Here is a 25,908-nt window from a genome sequence, read left to right as displayed (position 1 = left end):
TGTCCTACTTTCTGTCAGTATGGATTTGCCTATTCTAGACATTTTATATAGATAGAAACATATGGTGTGTCTTTTCAAACTAGCTTCTTCACTTATCTGAAAATTTTTATTGTTCATTTATATTGTGGCATGTATTAAGACTTCCTTATGTTTTATTGCCAAGTAATATTCTATTGTATGAGCATACTATATTTCATTTATTCTTTCCTGTTGATATACAGTTGGATTATTTCCGCTTTTGGGCTATTTAGCACAATGCTACTATGAACATGTGTATGCAAGTTTTGTGTGGACATACATTTTTATTTCTTTTTAGCTAGAAGTGAAATTATTGGGTTATGGGAAGATTTTTTTATTTCTTCAAATTTGCGCAACTCTGTGTATGATTAATATACATGTCAGTTATTTTCAGAGTGTATAAGTGTACCTTTACACTTATATATGTATAGATATATAATCTATGAGTGTGTATTTATATATACGATTTCACATTTTTATGAAAGTGAATACTTAAATTACTGAGATAAATATTTAGACATCCCATGTACCCGCAACAATGTCATCTATGGAATATGCTAGAATCTTGGATCCTGAAACACTAACTTGAACGTTTATGGATTTAACCTACCTTTATGCTTTGTCATGGTAACTTCATGAGCCTAGTGACTATGATAGTTAAAGTCCTCATCTCTAAAGGATAATAGGATAGAGTCAATTAAATAAATACTGAATGTAAAGAATCCAGGATGTGCCTAGGAAATATTAAGCTTTGAATACATGACATATACCCTTATTCATCAGTATATTTCAGCCTAATTCCTGAGTTTCTTCCTTTGCTATGAAATTTTGTATAAATTGGAAAACCAGCGGTTGGTATTCAGTTTAAATGGAATAATCATCAAAGGCATTCTGTTGAATTAGCTTTTAAAGCACTTAATTCTAATTCATATTATGCCTGATGTGTAAAGAGGCAATAAAGACAAAAAATAACTTTACGTCTGTTGTAAACTTTATTCCAAAGATAAATTGCTATCATTATCACTAATAACATCTCTCTATATAAATTTGATTTGATTCCTTAAATTTTGAGAATATCAGAATGTCCTTCTGTATGCGTAAATTAGACCACCCCTCAAAATGCAGCTCTAATAGTACTCTTCGAAATTGAAACAATCTTTTAAAATGTATTTTAGAGCAAAGCTAAAAAGCACCCATCCTTCTTAAAAATATGTAAATCCTATCTGACTTTTGAATCATTCTCAAAATTCACATTAAAAACCTCTCTTCCTTGCAGTGAGTTCTTCCTGTTACTGTTCCTCTTCAGAGAATCATGATAAAACAAACAAAAACCTTTAAATACTCATCTAACCTTTCCAGTGGTTCCTGTACAGTTTAATCAAATACCACTATTTTGTAGTTAATGTGTCTCTCCCCATCCATGCTCGGATGGGTGTTCTTTCTGAATAGGTTTAAGTAACTTCCAAATATACCATGATTCACAGTTGACATCCTTTTGGGGCTTACAAGTAAAGCCAACAAACAGTGCAAAAGAAATATCAAATAGCAGGATGGGACCACTGGTCAACAATTGTAACTCCTACAGGATAGGGAGATAAACTTTATGAATATAACACAGAAAGTACCTGTAGAACTCTAAAAAAGTCAATGCCATGAACTATGGCTTGGAGAAGCTGAGCTCAAACAGAAAGTTATTTTGGCCACATTTATCCTGTAACTTTTATTAATTTCCCAATGGCATTGCCATGAAAGAAAAAGGCTGTACTGTGCAAGCCATTGGAGGACACAACTTCTGAGAATGAGCATGGGGGTTCTGGTATTGCAGAAATCAGTGGGAGATGTTAAATTCTTCCACAGAAGACTCCATCCTTAAAATTTAAAAATTGTGAACAGTTTCAGGTATATACTGAAATACATCCCTAGTTTCTGAATTTATCCAGATACAGCAAATAATGGGGGGTGGCAAAAGAGGGAGGAGGGCTTGGAATAGAGTTGACTCAAGAGTTATTCAGTGACTAGTACAGAATTTGATGAATTCAGAAGGAGACCAAGGCAAGCTCAGGATAGATGAATTCTATCAGCCTCTCCTACTGGAGAGTTTCATCACTGTCAGAGTGAGATGGGACTAGGATTCTGGCACTAAATCCAGAACCACTCTGTTAGATTTGTATATGATTTTAAAGCAGTGGAGTTCACATTATGTCTCTACTATCATAGCAAAGTATAAGCTACTAAATTTCATGGTGCCCTAGCATTCTTTACATTTTGTGTAAAATGGAGATGATGACATTACTTCATCAGAAAAGTTATGTCATCAGGGTATTTGATTCCATCAGTTTCTACACATATCCCTGCAATGCTAGAATTCTTATAATCATCCTTAAAAATTGCTTGCTCCAACTATTGCAAAGGATAGGGCATATAGTATTTTCTCTCGGAGCAGCATCATTGAGGGGTTAGGAAAAGAATATACAGGATATCCTGGCAGTTAGTTGAAATAAAACAAGACAATAATAACACTTCATGGTGTCAGAATTACCTTAGACTTTATATAAAGCACATAGAACCATATTGACACAAAGTAAGCATTTACTAAATGTTAGTGATGATATGTACCCTTTCCTGTTTTTTTAAGTTTTATTTCTAATTAACACGTAATTGTATATATTTATGGATATAGCGTAATATTTCAATAAATATATACATTGTGTAATGATCAAATCAGAATATTCAGCAGATTATATTTGTTTGCATCTAATTTTAATTACTATTTAAGAAACAACATAAATTTACTAAATGATAAGTTCATTCTTAACAAATGCAAATCATGCTGTCTTTGTAAAGATCTGATACCAAAATCCACTTCAGGTATTATCAAGGGGCATTATTTCAGTTGCTGGCTTCAAACAGATGATTGTCCTTGACATTATTGTGCTTCCAGGACTGACTCGGTGAGCATTGTCCCTTACAGATCATAGCAGCGTTAAACACATTCTCTTCCTGGTTGAGTTGCACTTTATGTCAGCAAAGCCACTGGGATTGGGATTCCAGTTCCTTGCCTTGGCATGGTGGTTTTGCCATGCATGTTTCTCTTTATGGCCCTCAATTTGACTTTCAATCTCCATATAACGTTCATGTTGAAAAATTCTTTTTCTGACTTCTAGAATATTGTAAGATTACGGTCTTTGCATTCTCCAGCAAGCAACATTTCATTCACCCATACTAGGCTTTCATTTCTTCTATCATTGACTATTTTAATTTGTTCCTGGTGGCATTCCAGATTGTTTGCTAAACTGGCTGCAGATGGTTTTGAATGTGGCTGCTGCCAGCATTGTTACTAAGACATGGTCTACAGATCATATTTCTCCTATCTTACAGTCTTTATGTTGACTGCCTCTTGAACAGCATAGCACTTTAAAAAATCCATTTAATGACCTGTAGAGCTATCAATGGCCCTAATTCTGTTTACTTTTCTGACTTTTAAACGTTTTTAAACTCCAACACAGACTCTTCAGTTATCCAATATTATGTTGTCATGTAGAGCATAACTGGTAGAGTGAATTGGTAATTGAGTTATCATGCAGACTGGTTTCAGTCTGTCCCAGGCACCAAAAACCAGAATGATTTGAAGGGTGCACAGAGAGCAGAAATTTTGTGGTGAATAATTTTAGATGTATTTTAAGATTAATAATTTTACTTAATTATCACCTTACCTTCTTGAGACGCTTTTGGTTGTTTTTAAAGTGTTTTTTCTTATCTTCAACTTGTGAGGTTTAGAGCAATCACTGAATAAAAGTGCTAAAAGGAGATACTGCTGTGTGTAATGACCTTAGTTGTTTTGAGACATCTTTTACTTACCTTGAGGACATACAAACTGTAAAGCCACAAACTGCAGCAAGTCATTTTTGGTGCACCATATGACTTTGTAGTTGGGATCATCAAGTTTTTTTCCGGACACAAGAGGAGTAAAAGGATGTAACTAGTCCTCTGTTCCACCTAAATTGTCACAGCTAGGAGGCAGGATTTGTTTGTGTTTGTTTCTTTTCTATCTCTTCATATTTTCTCATATAAAATTAGTTGGAAATTAAATGGAATTTTTTTTTACATATATATAGTTGTGATTTTCTTTTTGGGGGTAGGGTTTGGTAGATAAATCACTATTTGTTTCCAAGTTTGGGAAGCAGTTGAGAAACAAGATATAGGAAATAGAGAGCTGGAGGTCAAGTGTAAGCTTTATTATAGAAAAATGTGATTGAAGAACGTGGCTCTAGATCTGCAGTCAAATAAACCTGATAATGCTTTCTGTGTCTCTAAACCTAGACTTTAGAACAGCCTACATGAAGGAGGGTTTGGTCTTCAAAGCAGTCACACCGAGAATACCTCTTCACATTGGATCAAAGCCAAGAAGAAAGAAAACAATACTCTCATCCTCTTATGATTTCAGCTTTTTAGAAAATTAGTTTGAAAGAGTTTTTGTAGGAATGGTGTGTTAGATTATTTGGCTTACTGCCTCTTGCTAAAAATGGTAAGATATAGTGGAATGCGCACATATATTTGGGATACTGCCATAACAAATATTAAATATTTTGGAAAAGTTAAAACCTAAAGAAATAAACAGAATAAACAGACTATCAGAGCACTAAAATTGTTTCTTTGTTAATTTCATGCTGAGGGTAAAAGTGACACACTCTTGGACCTCTTGGGGCAAGAAAAACAGAAGTTAAAACCCAAGATTTTGTGTTTTATAAAAGATTATCTTGGCTGGGCGCAGCGGCTCATACCTGTAATCCCAGCACTTTGGGAGGCCAAGGCGGGAGGATCACAAGGTCAGGAGATCAAGACCATCCTGGCCAACATGGTGACACCCCATCTCTACTAAAAATAAAAGCAAATTAGCAGGGCGTGGCAGCATGCAACTGTAGTCCCAGCTACTCAGAAGGCTGAGGCAGGAGAATTGCTTGAATCCAGGAGGTGGAGGCTGCAGTGAGCCACGATCGTGCCACTGCACTCCAGCCTGGCAACAGAGCAAGACTACATCAAGGAAAAAAAAAAAAAAAAAAAAAGGAAATTGTCTATAGTTTAAAGACTTCCTCTCACATTCAAGTAGGACCTAAAAAGTCTCACTCTGAGGACATTAGGGTAACCTATAATTAAAGCTATCATTGTATATCTCCCCAAACATGAAAAATATACCTTAGTGGGGCAGTGAAGTAGGAAAATAGAAAGAAAAAAGAGAAAATATCTAAAAAAGTGTGACAAGAGACAAATATTCCTCTTTAGTTTTGTCCCCAGGTTTGAGATGTTTCCCAGCTGGTGGTACCATCAGATGCCTCTGTATAGGGCATATTTATCCTGGACTTTAGGAAGTTTCTGTTCAATAAAAAAAAAAAAATACAATGCCTACATTTCTGCCAAATGTAAAAAGGCATAAACAAGGCATTATGAGTGAGAAGCAGAAGAGGTAATAGCAGCAGAAACAGATTTCACACATTAGAATTATTTGAATATTATAAAACATCTGTGATTTCTATGTTAAAAGAAAAGAAGATGTCTGCTTCTGATTATGAAAAGTTAACCTCTACAGGACTTCCCCTACCCTTGTAAATAACTAGAAAACTAGAAAAAAGTACAAAATAACTTTTCTTAGATGTTGAAAAAACGTCAGTGCAAGCTGATGTGCTCTGAGGGAAGGGAAACAAAGATAGTAAGCCATGCGATCACAACAGCTGTATGTCTTGTGGCAGTTTTTGAATTGGTGCAGAGTTTGGAAGCCCAAACAGAGCTCAGAAATTTTACCAACATGAAGAGTCAAATAATTTTCAGGCAAATTCTGCAAGAGAACTTCTGCATGGAAGAAAGAGCTATGCAAGAAAGAGCTGTGGAAATCTACATAATGATTTCCTTGAAGCTTTGTCTTAATATCCATCTGTGCAAGCATAGGGTAAAATCCAAAGACTGCATAAATAACAATGATCATAAAAAGAACAATTGCTAGGGAAGAGTAAATTGACCAATATTAAGAGTTCACGAAGTCTGGAAATCATTTGCATTTCCACTAGATGGAAGAGACCATGTTGAGTATATTAAGTGAAGACTGTGAAAGGGTCACATGTTAGTAGCAGGACTAAACTTAGGTTAGAGTAAAAGCCCACTCTACTCAGGCCCTACAAAATCCTAAAACAAGCCCTATAAAAGATCAAGCTGATTCACAAGTGCTCTAATTGCCTGCCATAATAGCTTACAACTCTAAAGTAATACAGTAAAATCCAGTTCTCAATGATGGAAAATTATGCTGTTTAGAATGTAATGAAAGTTACTAAACATGCAAAGAAGCAGAAAATAATAACTCCTACTAACTAGGAGAAAAAGCAGTTAATAGAAACAGACCCTGAAATGACAGAAATGATGAAATTAGTAGACAATGATTTTAAAAGAGCTCTTATAAATATGCTCAATGTGCTCCAGTATTTGAAGGAAAGTAATAAGAAGGTACCAAAGCCAATGATATCCACAAGACAATTGGAAATCTGGCTCTGAATAGTTGGTGATAGTAAATATTTTAATAATTTAATTTGTGATAATATTATTGTAATTATTTTTGAATAAATTCTTTCAGAAAATTACATTAAAATATTTATAGATAAAATTATACACAATAGGAATTGCTTCTACTTTTGTGGGTATGGGAGAAGTTAGATGAGATATAAATGAGGCAAGATTGGCTAGGATTAGATATTTAAGCTGTGTGAGTTTTGAGTTTATTCAATTACTGTATCTGCTTGTGTGTAAATAGTTAAAACTTGATGGAACTGTTTTTCAGCAGAAAGGATGAAGAAAATGAAAATGAATAAACTGGTAAATTGGCCATAATTTAAACAACACCTGGAGAGACAAGTAGATGAAAAACCGAGTGAGAAAGGTGAGAGGACACTATAGGACTTTAGCAATATTTGATAGGAGTCCCAGTAGGAGGAGCAGAGGTAATATTCAAAAACATAATGGCCGAAAAACTTCCAGAAGCGAGAAATTCTTCAATTTACAGAATCGAGTTACCCAGAAGAAATTCCAACTATAATAAAATTTAAAAATCCATACCTAGTCATAAAATAACAAAATTATGACAAACCAAAGAGAGGAAATACCTTTAAAAACTTGAAGAGACCAAACCCAAATTCTGCTTGAAGTACTGAAAACTGTAAGTTTTACTCAACTGTAAAAGTGAAAGTTTCTGTAAGTAGAATATTTTTAATTTTCCAGGGAGAAATTGTCCACCTAGAATTTCACACCCATCTAAAATATTTTTCAAAGGTAAGAGTAAAATAAAGATATTTTCAAAGCAATGAATCTGAAAAAATTATTAATAGAAGTGTCTCACTGAAGGATATTTTAAAGGTGCTTAAGAAGGATGACAGAGATCCCAGATGGAAGTCGTGAAATGAAAAAGGGAATTAAGGGGGAAAATGGGTAATAATGTGAGCAACTATAAAGAAACATTGATTATATAAGGTAATTATAATAATATCTAATAGAATCAAAATTATTGAATCAAAATATCTGAAAAAATATCAAAAATATCAATCAAGAAGGATAGCATTAAATATTCTCAGGCCCTTGTGTTATCTGAGAGGACAGTAAATGTTTTGATTAATTTAGTTTTATATGAATATTGTAATTGCCAGGATAACCACTAAAAGAACTGAGCCAGATAGAACCGAGGAAAATGCTAAAATCAAGCAATACAAAAGTAAGCAATAAAGAAGAGAAACAATATTGGTCGAGCAGTACACATAGATAATAGATTTAAACCTGAATATAACAGTATTTATACAAATAATAATAACATAAAGGTTAAATTAAAATATAAAGGTTTTCTGAATGAATTTCTAAAATTCCAATCACATTATTTAAAAGAGAAACATCTAAAACCTAAGGATATGGAAAAGTTGAAAAAGTGGAAATAGGAAATATATACTAGGAAATTATTAACCAACTGAAATATTTTGTAGGTATGATAATAGGCAAACTAGATTTTAGGCAGAAACATTAAGGGAGGTAAAAAAGATTACTTCATATGAATAAGGAAAATATACCAATTTAAATCTTAAATTGCACTTAATATTGCTTCAAATATATAAAACAAAAATTGCCCATTCACTGAACCATAAAAGTTCAAAAATTTTAAAGAATTGCCATCATACAGGGACTATTTTCTGATAAAAGGCAAATAAAAGCTAAAAGTCAATATAAAAAGCAGAACTAGAAAATTGTTAAGTATTTGGACATTAACTGTTGTGAGTTAAAAAGAAATGAAAATGAAAGTAACACTTTTGATTGAATGATAGCAAAATATTACATATAGAAAATGCATGATGGAACTACAGTTGTACTTACAGAGCAGTTTATAGATTTAAATACCTATATTATAAAATAAGAAAGGTTAAAAATAACAAAATAAACATCCATCTCAGCAGTTGGAAAAGGATAACAAAAGAAATCCAAGCAAAGTAGAGGAAATGATGCAGTATTCATATTTATATCACCAGAGATTAGTGATATAGAAATGTATAGTAGTAAAGATTAACAAAAGCGAGTTGATTCTTTGAAAAAACTTACACAAATTATGAATATCTGGCCATTCTAAAGTAGTTATAAGTCAGTATTCCATCAGGGTACAGAAACTATATTGCTAATTTTAAGAGATTATTAGCTAGTAGCAGGGAATAGTCTACCAAGGGAGGTAAAGAAGACTCTAACCAACCTGGAAATAGAGGACATAGGGGCAGCTTTGAGCTGAGAGAAAGTACCCAAGGAAGGAAGAACCTTGAAAGAGGGACCCTGGCAAGGATGAGCTTCACATCTCATGGAGAAAGTGTGGCTGTGGCCCACTGCCTCTGAAAAGAATTTGCTAAATGCCACAGGCCAGACCTGGAGAACAGGAAATCATTTTCTGAGGGTGCCAGCAAAACTTACTAGGAAGCTGCCTGCTGGGTGCATTGGAAAATCATCCACTGAAGTGCTGCTGAAATCACGGAAGTGTGTGTCGCTGGGAGTTTCTGATGCTGCTGGCTGCTGTGAACCACAGGAGCAAGAAGAAAACTCATTGGAAGCAGAAAGGAAAGCCCCTTCTTACAGCTTTCTTGTAGTGCTCTCTACTGACCTAGTTTAACACTGTGCTAGCTGACAAAGGAGAAATATGTACAAGGTCTAACTCCAGTACTATAGAGGTAGGGTGATGAACGATGAGAGATCAATAACTGGCGCACATGAAATATTATATGAAAATACAGTATACAAATTGTGGGTGCCAGTAATATCTTTCAAATATAATGTTAAAGGAGAAAATCACAGAAGAATTGTGCCACCTGAAATTCTCTTTCTTGATCTTTATAGTGGGTATAATATGTGTACTTTATCACAATGTGTTAAATTATATTTATATGTTTAATAATGATATTAATATAGATACACCAGTTTTCTGTGTTTGTCTGGAATATTTTTTCTAGTTTTTATTTTCAACCGTCTTGAGTAGTTAGATGTATCATACCGCTGTCTAGAGAGCTCAGGGGATTTACCAAAGTGGTGATTGAAGAATGAATAGTTTTCACATGATATGGTGGTTTGGCTGTGTCCCCACCCAAATTTCATCTGAATTGTAGTTTCCATAATCCCCAGTGTGGTGGAAAGGACCCCGTGGGGGATAATTAAATCATGAGGGCTATTTCTCCCATGCTATTCTCATGATAGTGAGTGAGTTCTCACAAGATCTGATGGTTTCATAAGGGGCTTCTTGCTTTGCTCAGCACCCATTCTTCTGTCTCCTGCTGCCTTGTGAAGAAGGATGTATTTGGTTTCCCTTCCACCATGAATGTAAGTTTCCTGAGGCCTCCTTTGCCCTGTGGAACTGTGAGTGAATTAAACCTCTTTTCTTTTTAAATTTTCCAGTCTCGGGCAGTTCTTTATAGCAGCATGAGAATGGACTAATACACCAGAGAAAACACTAATTCCTTATTCTGAGATGTTATATTTTGAACATATGAATTTTTGACTGTTAGTGCTACAGCCTAAGTTTAAATTTCTTGTTGTATCATAAATAAAATGGAACTCAGAGAGGTAAATTATTAGTTCAAGGTTACATGACTACCTGTGGCTAAAAGCTGGACTTATACAAGGTTTTCTGACTTTCAGTTCAGTGCTATTTCCATTACCCTGTGATGTTTTACCTATTGCATACCTTCGAAGAATGCATCACAACATCAAATGGAATCTAAATGGGGTAAACATGTTGACCTTATAGAGTCCCACGTATACTTTATGTCCTAAAGAGGCCCATTTTAACATGCTACAGAGAAGAAGTCTACTTTAATCACTTTTGAAGATTGTAGTCAAGCAACAAGAAACATGCATGTATTAATTTCATCTAACTATCATCTAACTAGGCTAACTTAGTGAAGTGAGGGCTGCTTTCTACTAATTTGATCATTTCCTCTTTAGTAACTAACATGATATGGTTTTTTGCAGGCATTTCCTTACTTCATATCTATAGAGAAGCATGGATGTAGTGTGTAAGACCTAATGAGTACATTTCTACAAGGTCTTTCATTTTCTTCAACCTGAGAATTGGTTCCATTCTTTAGATAAGTAGTTTTATTCAAAATGATACTACATGTTCTTTCACCAACCCCCTGAACCACATTTTACTTAATGTAGTTCTGACTTGGCTTAAGATTTTGTATCTCCTTTATCTCTATGGGACAGTTTATAGCTGCCTATTCAAATGGGTTCTTTTACTTAAGAGTATAAAAAAAAAAATCACAGCCAATTTGAACCAAATATTTTTGTCTCATGAAACTTAGAACTCCAGGAAGGAAGCCAACTTCAGGTGTAGCTCATCCTGGAAATCAGACATTATTATTAGGGTACTCGCTCACTGTTCTACTTGTCCCTATTTGACCTCATTCTGCAGGTGAACTCTCACCATGTGCCAGTCAAGATGGCTTCCCTCAGGCTAGACACATATTTTTTTGGAGTCCCTGTTAGCTCCAGTGAAAAGCTTTAGAAAATACTCTAATTGGCTTTAGCAGAATCATGTGACCACATGGGAAATGGCCAGCTTTGGGTAATATTCTCTTTTTCTTGTGTGTAGAGGAAGGTATGGTAGTTTGAATGAAAGCCTGTTGGGATTGTAAGGAATCAGAGACCTTATTCTCCAAAGGAAAAACAGGGTGTTTTAAAAGCAAAGAAGGGGAACCAAGGAACATATTGCTATGACTAAAATCATAGCTTTCATAGTCCATTTATAAGGTCAAAATTACCGTTCTGGAAACATGTGTCTTACTGTAGTGCAGCTCATATATCGTATATTCTACATATGCACAAAGAATAATGTTAAAAATGTCATATGGAACGACGCATGCTTAGAAAACCTATATATTCTTTGACTTACAAGATGTTTTAGGTTTCATTTAAATATAAAAAAACTTGGTCTCCATAGGTGTTCTTAAACATTTTTGATGAGAATATAAATTGACATAACATTTCTAGAAAATATTTTTCCATTGTGTAACCAAAAGACTTAAAAGTCTTCTTGAGATTTGACCTAAGTATTTAACTGCTTCAAGGTAATTATTCTAAAGAAATAATAAGGAACGAAGATAAAGATCATGTAGAAGAATGTAAATTATAGAGATATTCAAACTAATGAAAATTAGAGGCCAGGTGCAGTGGCTCATGCCTGTAATCTCAGCACTTTGGGAGGCCGAAGCGGGTGGATCACCTGAGGTCGGGAGTTTGAGACCAGCCTGGACAACGTGGAAACCTGGTCTGTACTAAAAATACAAAAATTAGCCAGGCATGGTGGCACGCGCCTGTAGTCCCAGCTGCTGAGTAGACTGAGGCGGGAGAATCGCTTGAACCTGGGAGGTGGAGGTTGCAGTGAGCTGAAATCGTGCCACTGCACTCCAGCCTGGGTGACAGAGCAAGACTCCGGAAAGAAAGAAAAGAAAAGAAAAGGGAGGGGAGGGGAGAGGAGGGGAGGGGAATTAGGAACAGATTAAATGTCCTAATCTAGGAGAATGGTTTAAAAAAAGATGGCATGTCCAAATAATGTTGTATCATACAATCATATAAAATGGTTTTGAATCTAGTTTCTTTTTTCTGAGACAATGCTTTTGAATCTAGTTTCTTTTTTTCTGAGAAAAAAGAAACTTTTTTTCTGAGAAAAAAGAAACTAGATTCAAAAGCATATACTTATAATAGCTCATATTTCATGTTTGTAAATAGTTATATTTATACAGCTACACAAAAGTATCATGCTTTTCTGGGGAAAGAGATTGTATGTGGTTCTGCATTATGTTTATATTGCTCTAATCTAAATTGATGATCTATTGTTATAAAATTTTTAGAAAAGTCTTAGTCTACTGAAAAGTATATCCTAGTTACCTTTAGTGATTGTATTCTTCATGATCAATTAAGAGTTCTAGGTGCCTTGCCAATAGCTGTGCTGCTGTGACAATATAACTCGTTCCCACAGAGCTCAGTGCAAAATAGAGCTGCTTAGAAAAGCTCCGTCACCTCTGAGTACTTAAGTGTGTTTGTCAACAAGCACGGTGTAAGCTGCTTTGATGCCTGGAAAGAGAGGGTAGAATCAAAGTGACTAAAAAAGGAGTCTGCCTTTATTATTCCCAAAGGGTACTAAAAGATATAAACTTGTTGAGGGCAGGGTTGGTGTCTGCTGTGCCCATCAGATTGTCTGTTGCATAGGGGGTGTTCACTAAGTAGCCATTAGATGCATCATTTTCTCACTCACAGAAAGTAACAACTCAAGTAACAATACCAGATAGCTGTGAAAACATCTCCTCACTCACTAACTCTATCTTTGAAATATTTAAATGTTGGCACCTCTGAAGAGATGCTTGTCAGTTGGCATTTATAGAGACAAGCGTCATGCCACATGAGGTCTACAGCTTCTCCAGGTAACTCTCACCCTTTCTGACGGGATACGCTATGAGAAAAGTGTCATGCAAACAGCCCAGAAACAAGAACTGAACAGCACTAACATCAAACAAAAGCAGCCCCTGGATTTTCTGACAAACCAGAAATAATTATCCAGGTGCAGGCAGCATACCCAAGTTGGCATTTGTAAGTTCTTACATTTAGCAATAAATATTGGGAGGGAACCATGTCTGCAGTCTTGGGAGTGACTGAACCTTAGTTATTTGATTTATAGTGTTCCAAATCAGAACAGAAACCCCTTTCTTGCTTCAAGTACATGGTTGGATTCTTGGCAATATGTATAGACCAAATGGAGCTTACCTAAACCTGCTTTCCATTGACTTTTACCCTCATATTTTCTTCTACTAAGAAACTGAAAATGACTAAAGGCAGCAAATAAAACTTGTGGCCAGGACATAGCTCTGCAGTTGTTTGGCAAAGGCTAGGCACACTGAGTGAATAACAAAAGGAAAACAACCAAGGAATCCACAGATTGAAAAGATTTAAATACATTTGTTATAGCATGTACCCAAATACCTACTAAAGAAATTACTGTGCAGCGGTGCATGCCATAGGGATACTTTGTGTATATGACAAATAAGGAAAATGTCCCTAAATCCTTCTTGGACTAAAGCCCGATACCCATTCTCTGTATTTAACAGATTCTCAGAAGGCACGGCAGAGTTGAGGTGTCTCAGCCACTGTGTGCCAGGGAAGCATCACCTAGAGGTTTGGAACAAAATTGAGAGTGGGATCATTTGAAATCAACAGGGTACAAAGTAAGCACAGTAGCATAGCTCCCAGCGGCACACTACTCATTGCATGACCCACATTTAAACAGCAGCTTCCTGCTGAAGTCAGAACATAAAGGGATGCCTGAAGGAATTCTGAATAGGGTGGGGAAAAAAGGTGGGAAAGAGATGAATGCACAGTGTCTGGAGTTAATAAAATTCATTTCCTCCTAAGGCTCATGGCCATGGGATAGAGAGAAGAAGGCTGAAGGCAAAGGTAGGTGTTCCTGGGCAGGTAAGAATCATGCGTGAGGGGGAATGCATCATGCTTCTGTAAGAATGCTGATTCCTAAAGGGAACTCCTGAGGACATCTGATGGACACTGGAGTCCTTGTGGCATTGTTCGTGCAGGGGATGCTAACACAATGACAGACAAGCAGGCAGAATGGGGAAAAGTGAGCAAGTAAATATGCTCACCAGTGTTAATGAGTTGTTTGTTTTGAAACTCAATCATTTTCGAAAAGCTGAGTAATTTCTTTACAGCAGTGGTTGTCAAACTTATCTGTCTATGACAATCACCTGGAAGGCTTAGTAAAGCACGAATTTCCAGGGCTCTGTATTTAAAGTTTCTGATTACATATTTCTGGGGTAAGACTTGAAAATTTGCATTTCTGTTAGGTTCAAAGGTGGTGCTGATGGTGCCAGTTTGGGCAGCGAAACTGAAAACCACTGCTTCTAGCACACAGGGACCTGGGGAGTGTTTATAAATGACTTTGATTCAGTAAAGATCTTTCTGTCTCAGCTTCCTAAAGTATCAATTTCATTAAAATACTAATAGAAAAAGATAAGTAGAAAGTAAGCATATTAATGTTTAGTAATTCCTTGGAGTACGACAATGGACAACTTTGCCTGTCATATATTTTGTTCTTTGGTTTCATTTGCCCATGGGGCATATGAACTTAGATATTCTGCTTGTCTCCCCTTCCTATGGTAACCATCTCCCTACTCCTAACTCAAATAGCAGCACCAGGTTTTAGAAGCCTATGACTGTTATGTCAAGACCCCAGCCCTCCCTGTAGCACCACTGCTATGCCACTGGGGCAGCAAGGCAAATTCAAAGCGAACGACTGGCAAAGATGATACATTTCTCTGGAGACTCTAATGCGTTTTTTGCACAACCAGCTTAATTAAGAATCTGTGGCAATATATTAACCACAAGCTTATGGATCTCAATATGCCAGTCAAACATAATGAGATAAATGCAAATGTCAAAGCACAGACTCTTTGCCTAGGAATATCAGAAGGCTTAAAGCTGTACCTCAGTCAGTTGTCAGAAAGCAATGGGAATGGCTGGGCCTGAGGAGGGCAGGGTTTGCCCACTGCAATTTAAAAATCCATGGCATGACCTCCAGGACTGAGCTCTCACATCTCCAGGGTATGAAAATAAGGCTAAAGGCTGGGTGCTGTGGCTCACGCCTATAATCCCAGCACTTTGGGAGGCCAAGGCAGGCAGATCACCAGAGTTCAGGAGTTCTAGATCAGCCTGGCCAACATGTTGAAACCTCGTCTCTATTAAAAATACAAAAATTAGCTGGGCATGGTGGCAGACGCCTGTAATCTCAGCTACTTAGGAGGCTGAGGCAGGAGAATCACCTGAACCCAGAAGGTGGAGGTTGCAGTGAGCAGAGATTGCGCCATTGGACTTCAGCCTGGGTGACAAGAGTGACTCCGTCTCAAAAAAAAAAAAAAAAAAGGAAAAGAGGCTAAAAATGGTTACTTTACAGCCTCACATTAAGATGATGATGATGATGATGATGATGATAAATCTCAAGATGCTGACCTACTTCTGAAGAATGAAGAACAGGGCTAGAAGTCAGGAGCCAAAATCCACATTTGCATTCCAGATCTGTCACTATAAGACAAGCCAAATGACATCCCTTTGAATATCTAGTGAAGTAGGAAGGCTGATAACTGCTTGTTTTATAATAATGCATATCAGTAAAGGAAGTAATGGATTTAATGATATTATTTTATCTTCTGAATGAGTAGGTTAAAAAATGGTTAAAATAGAGGACTGTCATCTGTTTGGTGTATCTGGCTCAGGGCCAGATTTGATGAACTTATAACGGTTGAACAACTTGCAACGTAAAGCTGGCTAACAGATGGTTGTTAACTTGAAACGTGTGTTCTGGTGGCTGAAGGGCTCGGCCTTGCTAGGATTGGTGGTGTTCGCTATTTTTATTCAATAACAAATTGAAAGCACAGTTATCAAATTTATGAGTGACACAAATTTGGAGGAGACAGCTAATATCTTCTGTGAATAAATTAACAGTGAAATATATTTTCTTTTCAACTTGGTAATAAAGTGACTATAATAAGACATATTTTAACAGAGAAAAATGTAAGGTCCTCCACCAGGACAAAAAATGACCCAGAAAGCAAGTCCTACCAATAGGATAGGTGAATTAAACATTATATACATGGAAAAGACTTGCTTTTAATATTAAGCATTTATGAGATTTAGCTTCTAAGAAAGTCAATGTGATTTTTTGTTGCCTTTAACGAATTATACAGAATGATAGAAGTGATAGTTTACTGTAAATTAGCCAGATTATATCCTGAGCATCATCCTTATTTCTGGACAACACTCTTTTGAGTATAGAGAAAAGCAACCAGGTGGGGGAAGGGAAGGATTTCACATGAAGCATGGTTGAATGAACTGAAAGATTTTAGCCCTTATACATGAAAACTAAAGGGACAATTAGAGGTCTGATTTAAATTACTTAAAACTATAGTCATGGTGAAGAGAAACTTTTATTTATTTTTGTATGTAGAGCCCTGGAAAATATAATTAGGACCAGAACTTAGGGAGGCAAATTTTAGGTCAGCATGAGAAAGAAATTCTTTCTTTTAAAAAATGTTTATCAAAATGATACATTGGTTACAGAGGCAAAAAAATGCTGCCAAACATGTAATTAAAATCTACAGTTATCTTCTCCCTCTCCACCCTAATCCTTGCTCCCTGGAGGCAACCTCTAGGGAATTATTTTACTTAATTTCCTGGTACTCCCTCTATTTTCCAAATGTCATGCATACTCTACTTTAAAAAAATTAAATCTAATGACTTCTATAGAAAATGAGAGTTTGGTTCTCTATTATTCTCCCTTCTCCTTCTCCGTTCTGTCAATTTAGTTAAAATAACTGTTTCTGCTTAAATCAATATCCAGGATGTACTTTATGTAAATAGTTTATGATTGAGACATATGAAGTATTATGAATATATTTTCTTTCTTCTTTTCTTTTTTTTTTTAGATGGTGGAGTCTCCCTCTGTTGCCCTGGCTGGACTGCAGTGGCGCAATCTCAGCTCACTGCAAGCTCCACCTCCCAGGTTCATGCCATTCTCCTGCCTCAGCCTCCCTAGTAGCTGGGACTACAGGCACCTGCCACCACACCTGGCTAGTGTTTTTTATATTTTTAGTAGAGACGGAGTTTCACCATGTTAGCCAGGATGGTCTCGATCTCCTGACCTCGTGATCGGCCCTCCTCGGCCTCCCAAAGTGCTGGATTACAGGCGTGAGCCACCACGCCTGGCTGACTATATTTTCTTATGGAATGATTTGTCTTCCTTAGAATTAATAACTGTTTTTTTTGTTTGTTTTTTCCCTTAGGTAATTTGTGTTATTTCATCCCCAAACTCTCTAGGACAGCTGCATAACTTAAATCAATACAATAAAATGCACTGGTCCATCTCTTAGCACTATTTTTTCCTATCAAAATTCTCTCTGAAGTCCTCAGTTCAGTGGCTTCCATCTTGATGTAGCTGTGGTTTGTGCGATTCCCTTTACTTCTTTTTTGACTCTTACAGTATCCTCTTTCTTGTTTTATTTCCCTATTTGGTGGAACATTTTTCTGCAGTAGTTTCTTCAGAATAAATGTATGAGAAGTAAAATTTTTGAAATGAGCATCTATTCTTTTTTAAGTTTGATTGAGAATATTCCTGGGCTTAGAATTCTAGATTTGAAATTACATTACTTCTAAATTTTGAAGACATTGATTTATGCTATTGTTTTCCAACTTTCAGGATCTTTGTTAAGAAGCCTAAGCCCTTACATTCATGCTGCTTTTTTTTGCCCCACTTCTGGGAAGATTTTAGTAACTTCTCTTTTTCTCTTGTTAGTCTGAAATTTCTCAATGATTTCCGTTGGTGTAGAACTTTTTCATTCATTTTACAGGGCACTTGGGAAACTCTTGATTTTCATTTCTTAGAAAGTCTTTCATCATCATCTTCTTTTTTTTTTTTTTTTTTTTGATGGAGTCTCACACTGTCGCCTGGGCTGGAGTGCAATGGTGCGATCTCGGCTCACTGTAACCTCTGCCTCCCAGGTTCACGTGATTCTCCTGCCTCTGCCTCCTGAGTGGCTGGCATTACAGGTGCACACCACCACACCTGGCTAATTTTTAGTAGACACGGTTTCACTATTTCAACCAGGGTGGTCTCGAACTCCTAACTTCGGATCCACCCACCTCAGCCTCCTGAAGTGCTGGGATTATAGGTGTGAGCCACTGCACCCGGCCCCTTCTTTCGTCTTCTTTATTAGTTTTTTTTGAAAGCAAATTTCCCCTTTGTTTTTTTTTTTGTTGTTCTCTTTATAGAATTCCTGTTAGTCAAATGTACCTTCTGAATCTTCTACTTTTCTCATATTGTCTTTCATATTCTCTTTCTTTGTATTTTGTTCTGTGTTTTGGAGAGTGCCACAAATGTGTCTTTTAATCAGAGTTTTCATTTTCACTACTGTAGTTTGAATTCCAAGGGACTCCTTTTTGTTTTCTGAAAGTTTTGTTCTTGTAACATTCTGCTCTTTATTTTATGAGTACAGAATTTTTACCTCTTTAAACAATTAATGTTAATATTCTCTACATTATGTGTCTCTTTCAAGTTCCTTTTTTTTTTCCATACATTGATTTGGACTGTCTTTAATGTTAGAGAGTTTCTTACAAAAAATGCTGGAATATCCTTTCATATTCTTGGGTGAGTGTATTAAATTTGGCTGTCTGGGAAATGGAGTCTCTGTAGCAAGTTTACTGGGAATTCCCTTGAAATCAACACCTAAGGGGGAAAATGTTGAGAATTTGAATGGGAATATGGTTGCAATCAGTTCACAGACAATCACATGGAAAGCTCTGGAGTTTGGATGTCTCCTCACAGATGTAAAAATTAATTTAAGCAAGTGGGCTAGACTTATTTATCCCATACCTATAAGGGCTATTTCCAGGGGTGTGATCTTATGAGAGTCATCTCTCTTGACCTGCGAGCAATTCCCTAAGAGGGAATCAGCTATACTCCATAAGCCACCAACACTCACACAGTTGACAATACCACCTCAGTCCTGAAGAGGACTCAGGGTGATACACTACAGCACCTTCTATAGAAAGGCACTAAAATGCTATCATGTAGATGAGATTAAGCAAATGGTAGACCTCACCACAAAGTTATCATTTCAGAAGAGGGAATACCTTGAGATAGCCTCAAATGTCAGTATCAGAGGTATTTCTCTTGGGCTGGTAAATTTCCACAGATGAAATTGGGGAAGGCGATGGATAGCGGCCAGTGTACTAGAAGACCATTCGGGGATCTCTGTATTCACTGTACAGATCTTGTCTTAGTCCTCTTGTTTTCCAAAGATGCTTCACCTCCACCATCCACTGTGCCTTGTATCTGAGTGTCCACAATCTTCACAATTTAATATCTTTAGAAAGTAAACCAATGCGCTTCTGCCTGGATGGGAAGAACAGCTTCCTGGCTTTGTAGGGTGAGGGAGGGAATCTGTGTGTCAGACTCTTCTTACATATCCTTTAATAAATTCTCCCATATTTAGACTGACATTACAGATGTACCTGAGCTTTTCCATGGTTAGTCTTTCCCCTGGCAGGCTTAAGTTTCAAGTTTCTTTATTCCTCCAAATCAGCTTCCAAAGTTTTATTGACATTCTTGGTAGATATTTAGCAATTTCTTAGTCATTTTACTTGGATTTTGGAAATAAAGGGAGGAGATAAATGAATTGTTCAATCTTCTATGTTTGACTTTAAGTTCCAGTAATTACCGTCTAAAAGGCAAAATGTGCTATCTGCACTATCTCAAGAGATGATGAATTCTCAACCACTGGAGGTGTTCGAGCAGAGAACAAATGATCACTTGGTATGCTGACAAGATTCCTGTGTCACATTGGAATTAGGAGCTAATTTTATCCAATCTTGAGTGTCAATGGTTCCATATGTTGTAGGATAAAGGGCTTTATGTCCATGAGAGAAAATGTTCCATGGAAGTCAGAACAGAAGTCCATGTAGTACAACTTCCTCATTTTGTAGATGGGCTTAATACTCAAGGCCTTTTTTGACTTAGCTTCCGTTTACTACTTTCGTTCCAAACTCACGACATTACCCCAACACACCCTTGGATTCAGCTGTACAGAATTTCTGGCAGTTTCCCACAAGTATGATGGTATTTCATGCCTCCTTGTGTTTCCACATGCTGCTCACACCTAGAGAGCTCTTTTCCTTTTTTTGTCAAAACAACTCCTCCTCGTCCTTCAAAAACTTAACCCAAGCATATCATCCTACACAAAAACTTCCCTCAGTGCCTTCTCTACGTCTTATTTAGTTGCTTCATTTTCATGTGTTCTCCACTACACTGTAAGTGCCTTAAATAGAGGAAATATTCATATGCACTTCTAGGGCTAGCACAGAACTTGGTGAATAATAACAGCTCAATAAATCTGGTTGAATGAATGCTTGAGTGATGAATGAGTAAGAAAACTGAGTCTGAGAAATTTTAAGTGACTTAACCAACAATACAGAATTGATCATTGACCGAGTTTGTTGGAAACGTAAGAAGGGCTTTCAGATTTCCTGTAACATGTTCCTTTAATCACAAAACCTCCCATAATTTTCATTTTCTTTTTTAAATTATACTTTAAGTTGTGGGGTACATGTGCAGAATGTGCAGTTTTGCTACATAAATATACACGTGCCATGGTAGTTTGCTGTACCCATCAGCCTGTCATTCTTCCAATGTTATCCCTCCTATAGGCCCCCAACCCCCAACAGGTCCCAGTGTGTGATATTCCCCTCCCTATGTCCACGTGTTCTCATTGTTCAACTCCCACTTGTAAGTGAGAACATGTGGTGTTTGGTTTTCTGTTCTTGTGATAGTTTGCTGAGAATGATGGTTTCCAGCTTCATCCGTGTCCCTGCAGAGGACACGAACTCATCCGTTTTATGGCTGCATAGTATTCCATGGTGTATATATGCCACATTTTCTTTATCCAGTCTGTTATTGATGGATATTTGGGATAGGTCGAAGTCTTTGCTATTGTGAATAGTGCTGCAATAAACATACATGTGCATGTGTCTTTTTTAAAATTATACTTTAAATTCTCGGGTACATGTGCACAACATGTAGGTTTGTTACATATGTATACATGTGCCATGTTGTGTGCTGTACCCATTAACTTGTCATTTACATTAGGTATATCTCCTAATGCTATCCCTCCCCCTTTTCCCCTCTCCACAATAGGCCCCGATGTATGATGTTCCCCTTCCTGTGTCCAAGTGATCTCATTGTTCAATTCCCACCTCTGAGCGAGAACAGTGCATGTGTCTTTATAGCAGAATGATTGATAATCCTTTGGGTATATACCTAGTAATGGGATTGCTGGGTCAAACGGTATTTCTAGTTCTAAATCCTTAGGAATCGCCACACTGTCTTCCACAATGGTTGAACTAATTTACACTCCCACCTACAGCGTAAAAGCATTCCTATTTCTCCACATCCTCTCCAGTATCTGTCGTTTCCTGATTTTTTTAATGCTCTTCATTCTAACTGGCGTGAGATGGTATCTCATTGTGATTTTGATTTCCACATCTTTAATGGCCAGTGATGATGAGCATTTTTTCATATGTCTATTGTCTGCATAAATGTCTTCTATTGAGAAGTATATGTTCATATCCTTTGCTCACTTTTTGATGGGGTTGTTTTTTTCTTGTACGTTTGTTTAAGTTCTTTGTAGATTCTGGATATTAGCCCTTAGTCAGGTGGATAGATTGCAAAGATTTCTCCCATTCTGTAAAAACCTCGCATAATTTTCTACCCACACATTCAGGTATGAGATGACTTGTCTCTTTTCTTCCTCCTTTTCCTTTTTTTCTCTGTTTTATTCTTCTTCTTTCAAAATGTATTTAGTATCCTCTTTTTGGTGAGTTTGGAAAATACAAACATAAATTTCATTTCTCTGGCTCTAACTCCATTTCTCTGTTACAAATCTCCAGTCTTTTTCAAAGCTTTATCTATTATTTCTAGACTGTCTCACATTTACTCAAGATTAAGTCCTCTTCATTACTACTTTTATCTCCCATTTATGTATCTCATCTCTTCCCTCCTTCAGGAAGATCACATGCTTGGGCCTCTCTTGCCTTTAAAGCCATTCTGTCACTTGTTACTATCCTGATGGTAAGGGTTCGCATGAGAATCTTGATGTCTGTGACAAGCCTGTTGTTCCTTATTGTTTCTTCTTGCTTTTTGTTATATACATCATATTAGTTCTAAAATAAAGATTTCTTTGAACCCCATTATCTTACGATAGTTTTAAAATATGACTGATCATGCAGCCTCCTTCTCAGGATTCACATAAGTCATATAAGTCTGTAAGAGTTGAACTAGAAGCAAACTCAAGTGGCAGAGACCTACCCGCCTCTTTTGAGAACTCAGGCTTTGTTATTGGGCAAATTCGTCTGTGAAATTTTCTTCTTCTCTTAGGATGGGTTATTTCCTAAGAAACTTTTCAATCCCTTACACAAATAAGCTCAAGCTGGGACTGTTCTTCCAGTCTGCTAGAAATACTCAACCATGTTTGAATCCCAGCAGTGAACATAATTTAGACTCAAGCTGTGATCATATCTATATAAGGAGAAAAAATGAATTACATATTCCAGTTGAGTATATGTATTCATAAATGGATAAGCAAGACAAACTGATCAGGGGCCATGGAATAAGCAAATGCTCTGATAATCTGTTCTAAGTTATTAATAATTTAGGAGTCAAACTTAGATAAACTCTCCCACCTACACCCCTTAAGAGTATTTGGATGAGTAGGTCAAAAGTGCTATTTGTTTTTATGTTATTTTATTATAAATAACACAATACTAAGAGCTGACATTTATATCATTTTGCCTTGTGCCAGACAGTGCTCTAAGGGCTTTACATGCATTAATACATTTAATCCTCATAATAAAATCACATGAGGTAAGAGAAAATTTTGGCCCCATTTTATGAATGATGAAACTGACTTACAGAGAAATTGAATCACTTGCCCAAGATCAAACAGTTAGTAAGTGACTGAGTCAGGATTTGAACCACATTTTGAACTGACTCTAGACCACAAGCTCTCAAATGCTGTGTGGTTCTGACCTTTCTCACTAATGTAAAACAATGCCCTCCAAGAAACTGTGACACAGCAATAAAGTTCACAATATGTGACACAGGGAGGAAGTAACACAACCATATCTAAAACAAATAAGTGCTACTTTTTAGTCACTCTGCTAAAATGCTTTACCTCTGTTTTTCAATTAATACAACAACTCTATTTCATTTCTGTCCCTGCGATGAAACTAAGTCATTTGTCCTGTTTTACCTTACTGGTGAAACCAGGATTCTAGCTCAGATCTGTGAGAATCCGAAACTAAGATCAGAACTGCCTCTCAAGACTGCCTTCCATGTAATCTAGGAGAGACCCTTGGCTTTATTTAACTTAGCATTTACAGTTCACAATAGTTTCAAATGATCCACATTCCCAGATAGGTAGTACAATTAGTAATCTTAGAACATTAACACTAGCTGCTGTGCAGGCTCCAGGCCAGACCACCATCCAGGACTGTTATTTATGGCCACTTTGTGACTCACTGTTCATATTTGTGTACAATTTAATTTTTAAAAATATGCTATACAGGTATTTGAAAATTTGAAATTCATGAGGATCTGGGGCAAGTCTTGAACATTATAAAATGAAGTTGTACTTTCCTCCATGTTGTCTGACCCCACAGGTTTATATACATATATCTATAAACATATCTGTGTTTACTTCTGTGTGTAACATATGGCTTGCTACATTCAGGTTGCATTTTTTAAATGGCTAGAATGGTAAAAAGACTGAAATCCTGGTATCAGTTTTTGCTTTATTTTGTTTTGCTTTCTTCTAGATTTATTGCTCTATACATTCACCGAAAAATCTCAATTAAATTTTTTTATAGGTGTAGGGGATAAAAATGCAGTTTTGGTACGTGGATATATTGCATAGTGCTGAAATCTGGGCTTTTAGTGTAATCATCATCCGAATATTGTACACTGTACTCATGAGGTAATTTCTCATCTGTCACTTATTAGTCTAAAAAGGGAATAAATTATTAGTATTAGTACCATAAAATAATGTTGTGATATATATGACATATGCTAGTTTTACAAAAGTTCATTTGTTCTCTAAGGAGAGAATATGTATTTCACTTATTTTGAGGAATAAAAATGTTAATGACTAGAATTTAGGATAAAATTAGATGATTCCACAAGATGTCACTATTTCCCTTTCAGTGGAAATAGTTTGCCATCAAATTGTATCTAAGATATTTTAAAGAAATAGAAATAAAGTAAATAATGTCCTTTTGTATGAGTGAGTCAACCAGTATAACATACTATCTACAAAGAGACATTCAAATATACAACCCAACCCTGCATGTCAATTTAGATACTGGTGCAGTGTAGCCATCTTAGCAAAGAGCCTGATGTGTACAGTATTGATACATACTTTAAAGAGCGGGATCCATGTACAGTTCAATGGTCTGTTTAGCTCCAAAGAAAAATGTGGGTAAAAGTAATTTTCCTATTAAAAAGTAAGAGTTTCAATTATAGTCTACAAAGCCTCACAACTACCTTATTACTTGCTTCTTTATTCCTAAAATCATTGAAGCTTCACAACTTTATTGACCCAAGTATAGAAGATTAAGTCCCAAAAACACCGGAGAATGGATTTAGAGGAATTTACGGTTCCCCCTCCATTTCAATAACTAGATCAAATATGGAAGCATCAATTTGATTTTGCATAGAATAAGTATGAGGGCTAGTTTTTCCTCAAACCACTTTCATTCTCATGTCATGTTCTATTTTCCTGTCTTAATCTGTTCAGGCTGTATACAAGGTCCCACAGACTGGGTGGCTTAAACAACAGAAATGTATTTCTCACAGTTCTGGAGGCTGGGAAGCCCAAGATCAGGATGCTGGCAGATTTGACATCTGGTGAGAGCCGTCTTTTGGTTTACAGGTGGCCATGTCTTCAGTGTATGGCAGGGAGCAGACAGAGAGGGAGAGATCCTATTCAGAGGCTCCAGCTTCAAGATCTCCCAAAGGCCCCACCTCCAAATACCATCATATTAGGAATCAGGCTTCAACATATAAAGTTTGGAGGGGCACAAATATTCATTCCACAGCACTGTCTAGACTACCTTAGCCATAAATCCTTGAGAGAAAATAAACGGGATGGTATAATAAAACACAAAATAGAACATTTAGAATAACTTTTTAATTTCCAGAAGCCCATATTTTTTCTACCAGACATGTTTGAAGACTTCTGTTAACTCAATAAAAATGCAGTTTGGTGACCTGATGTGAAAAGATGACATGGATTAATTCATCCAGCAAAAACTTGTTAAGGTTTGCTATAATTCCATTGTTTTGATAGGGAGGGAAGATGTGAACACATGAAAGATAAGGTACCATTCCTCACGGAGCTTCCGGTCTAATGAGGAAGAAAGACAAACAAGGAAGTGTAATATACTCTCAGGGCAATGGCAGATGTATTCATAGGCTGTAAGTGCAGTAGGCTCACAGTGAAAGTGAGGGTCTGCAGCTCATGTTCAAGAAGTCCTAGTTGCTCGTTGAGTTAGTAGTTTTACTGATGACAGTTCACTTGACATTAGAATAAACCACCCAATGAAGAACATGTTTTATAGATTATAAGGCACATACATATACGTTAGTACATCTAAGATATTTATTTCAAAATAATGTTTTATTCAAGCAAAAGTGAGGATATCATTCTTTTTAGAGGTTTTTCTAATAAATTCTTA

The sequence above is a fragment of the Macaca nemestrina genome, chromosome 8 (genome assembly GCF_043159975.1).
Source record: "Macaca nemestrina isolate mMacNem1 chromosome 8, mMacNem.hap1, whole genome shotgun sequence".
Lineage (NCBI taxonomy): Eukaryota > Metazoa > Chordata > Mammalia > Primates > Cercopithecidae > Macaca > Macaca nemestrina.
The sequence above is the reverse complement of the archived record's forward strand: the minus strand, read 5'-3'. Positions refer to the sequence as shown.